Here is a 4419-nt window from a genome sequence, read left to right as displayed (position 1 = left end):
TTATACGCCCGTCTATGACGGGACGTATTATGGTATACCCCGCGTCCGTCTGTCCGTCCGTCCGTCCGTCCGTCCGTCTGTTAATGTCGTACGCTACGTCAAATATCCTTTGACAGATTTTCTTCAAATTTTAACACAATCTTAATATTGATAAACCCTGATCCCCTTTCGTTTTTGACGGAATTCTGAATTGTCGTTCCAGAGTTATGGGACTTTGTTCGTCAAAATTTCGTGATTTCATTGAATGTCCTACTGTAGCTCAAATATCCTTCGATGGATTTTTTTCAAATTTCAACACAATCTTAATATTGATAAACCCTGATCCCCTTTCGTTTTTGACGGAATTCTGAATTGTCGTTCCAGAGTTATGGGACTTTGTTCGTCAAAATTTCGTGATTTCCATGCTCATGTACTTATAAAATAAACCATGTATTCAAATACAAATAAACTGAAGTAAAAAAATGATTCAAAGGGTTATTTATTACCTTACTACTTCATTGGCGAACGACGGGCGTATCATGCGCTCATGGCGCAGCTTTTATTTTATTTGTTAAGAGATTCATGTATTATGTTTCATGGTTATGTTCTTTTTTATCAAAACACAATTTATGTAGCATATTTAAGGTGATTGTGTAACTTTATGCCTCATAAGTTCTGCTTCAGATCCCAGATTGGTTTGTCAATAAAGAACTGTGAACTATTTAGATAACCTAACTTAAATGTTTTAAAACTTGTGGAAAATACTTGAAAATTATTGATTATCAATTTTGTTGGACAATGCTTAAAAAAATGGGAAAGTATTATTTACATGAAAATATCTGGGCACAATTGTCTACTATGGCATTAGTCCTTCTGGACATTTGGCATAAGAAAATTGTTAAAATTTATACCACAATAACAGCATATTGTTTATAAAATGAAGATAATATTTCTCTTTTTTTTTAAAATCCGATGGTGTGTAGTATGCTATTCTGATATTTCCATGTGTTCAAATTCAGGATACCTCTTTGACATTTGACAGCATTTATAAAGAATGTTACAAAAATAATTGTTAAAGCATGTTTTCTTTGCATGTAAGGTTAACAGGTGCACACATATTACATTTGACTCAATTTTATAGGTGCTCACCTTAGGAAAAGCTGTGGCAGTCATAGATTTAATCCATTGTGTTACTGGTATAAGCATGGTTATGTACTGTCCATAACTGTTTAGTGTTGATATTGTTCTTCCATTTGCATTGTGTCACTTTTGTTCCAAATATACATTGTCAAAGATATTCTAGTTTAAATTGGGTCTGATAAGTTATCAAGTTGCATCATGTTAAACGTTAACATAGGTCCCAGATTGTTACACCCCCTGGAAATTAAGTAAATAGTTTGTAATGGAATCACCATGGAAATCTTTCCAAATGTCTGCCTGTCTGTCTCTTCGTAGACCAACACTTGTGCAAAGCCTTCTCTTGAACGTTCACCAATTACTTTTTTATGGATTTTCCCATAGATATGAAGTTTAGGATGTTTGATTGACATCATCTTACATTTAAAAAAGCCTTTTTTCCACTTGAAACATTCAAAAAAATCATGTTTGTTTATTTTATTGTCCAAATTGTAAAGGGGAGCTATGTGTATCAACTAAATGAAGTTGAAGCTTGATACTTTATGGGTAAGTAAATGTCTGTGGGGTGTTAGACCAACTCTTGCCTCCTTTCATGGAGTAATTGCCCTTTGTAGATTGTTGTATTGAATTTCTAACACATAATATCTACCGGTATAACATTATTAGAGGTACCAGCTTTGACCTTCATGTATTGGTAGGTTTGAATGAGGGTAATGTAGTCATAATTTTACATTAAATTATCCTGCTGAAATATTGCATGTGCCATATCTAAACTTCAATGGGAGGTATCAAGATGAAAATTCATAGCTAATCATTGTTTGGGAAAACAGTTCTAAAAACTGAACCACCAATGCCCTCTGACAAAGATGCATGGGAATTATTTTAGACACGACAGTGACAGTTCTGGTTTAGGCTGGCCTGGCTAGCACAGATGGTTGGGGGTTAGAATGTGGATCACGGAAGTGTGATATGAACTCCTAGCCCTGCCTCATATCATGTGTTAGGATTTGTCATACATAATCCTGGTCCAAGTAGGACAGTTTCAGTAGTGGCATGAATTGGCACACTACAATTATCACAGGTTGCCCACTAGTGTCAAAGGCTGAGATTGCCCAAGAATAGTGGCGAGTTGCCGAATATTTTAGCAGGTTCTGATAAAAAAAATATCTTATTTTTATGATCTCTTTGACTGGTTTGTTTAAAATGAAGACTGAAATCTGTACAATTGGTTAATTGTTCCAATGTTTGACAGTGATAATTTTATGTAAAAAAATTAAGTATAATTAAGTTCATATGTGTTTGAAAATTACCATGTTTATATTAAGCATTGGTTAATTTATTTAACAACTTGTTCATAGATTGCCTGATGTGAACTAGCCTCGGGTACTGGTTCTACCCAGAATATAAACTTCAAAATGATTCTTTTAGCGCAGGTTGTTACATGATAGTGATGTGTCTACGGATGATACGAGTGGACATTTCTGTTGCTTTGAATCCATCTATACAAGCGTAATCGTTAAAAAAATAATTCGGGGATATAATTAATCCTCGTAAAAAATCAATATAATAGTAGACAATTCTTTTAATACATGGGTACATATGTTGTTCTCATAAAAAAATGAAATTTTCGTGTGTGTTATTAATATAAATTGATATAAAATTACATAACCTTATATGTAGCATGTGCCTGTAAAATTAGCATGGGCGTTTAATAAGCTGCCTTAGGTAATCACAGTGTCTGGTTAATTGAAGATGCAATCACATTATTCATTCGGGGGTATGTATTGATGTTCCTTCGGGAAGCATCTTTTTATAATTGCTGGCTTTGTAATAGTCATGTCCTTGAACAAATTGCTTGCTATTTTGACGACATTGATAGCATTCTATTTGACGAAAATTATTTTAGCAGCGGATTCCGTATGAGCTCATACGAATTGTTGTATGTATTTTAATAAAGATTATGAAAAAATGTATGTTTGTTGTCTTTGTCCCTTGTGTAGAATTTCTAACTTAACGAGGTTGTTCCGCGCCTTAAGCTTCATTATGTAATGATCCCGGAGTGTTACTCATTACTCGCTTTTAATGAACTTACTAGACGCACTTTAGTTGGGACGAATTTTGAGTAATAGCATCAATGTACTGGAATTTCTCTTTCGCGAAATAAATTCATATGTACAGTCAGATTGTAAAATGCCTTAATTGTAAACTTTAGCATCATTGTGAGAGCCAGTATGTGCTACAGTATATGTTTGATTGAGACTAGATAGCACATGCTTGTTCTCAACTGACGATATAAAATCAGGGACGATACTTCCTGCCCTTCAGATTGCCGACATTTTCTTTAAGAAAATCTTTTTAAACGAAAATCCATTTTAGGCGGAAAGAGTAATCCCTGATAAGCATGCGCGGATCGCAACGGCTAAGCTGGGACGACCTTTTTTCAAATATGCAGTACATCCGGTTTTCCAAAAGCGCGACTGAAATACATTTTTTAGAATCATATCGCGTACACAGATATAATCTGCTCAGATCTTTTTCATTTCGTCTTTAATTGACTTGTCAATGATACCCAGTACGGAAATAGTATACTGTTAACTACTCTGGTATGATGCAGTTTCAGATCAAATGAGCCGTGCTTTGTGAAAAGTGGGTTAAATGCATGTGCGTAAAGTGTCGTCTCAGATTAGCCTGTGAAGTCCACACAGGCTAATCAGGGTCGACACTTTCCGCTTCTATGATAGTTTCTGTTGAAAGAAATTTTCTTCTAAGTAAAGTTTAGGCGGAAAGTGTTGTCCCTGATTAGCCTGTGTGGACTGCACAGGCTTATCTGTGACGACACTTTAAGCACATGCATTAAACCCTCTTATCGCAGAGCACGGATCAAATATATGAATTGTGTCCGACAACAGTCCTTTCCATTGCATTATATTTTTAGTTCATTTCCTATTCGTTCTATATAGTTCTCTGTGTATGGGCCTACTTTTGACAACTATGTTCGTGTCTCTCATGTGTGTTTTATAATAAAGTCTTCATACAACAGATCTTTAAAATGGGTGTGAACTCAGTCTTGTACATAGTAAAGAAGGCGTAATTATAATCATGCAACTATGGTTTATAAAAAAAACAGCGTTGACAAATATCTCTATATATATATATATATATATCAAGGATGAGTGTATATTATCCTTATTTATTTAACTTGCTACAGAAGTGTAAAAACATTGACACCTTTGAATTTGTACTTTTTTAATACAATTCTATTATTTACGCAATAACCGCGGTAATCCTGTTTTGTCTGTTCGC

This window comes from Dreissena polymorpha, chromosome 15 (assembly GCF_020536995.1).
Source record: "Dreissena polymorpha isolate Duluth1 chromosome 15, UMN_Dpol_1.0, whole genome shotgun sequence".
Taxonomy (NCBI): Eukaryota; Metazoa; Mollusca; class Bivalvia; order Myida; family Dreissenidae; genus Dreissena; species Dreissena polymorpha.
The sequence above is the reverse complement of the archived record's forward strand: the minus strand, read 5'-3'. Positions refer to the sequence as shown.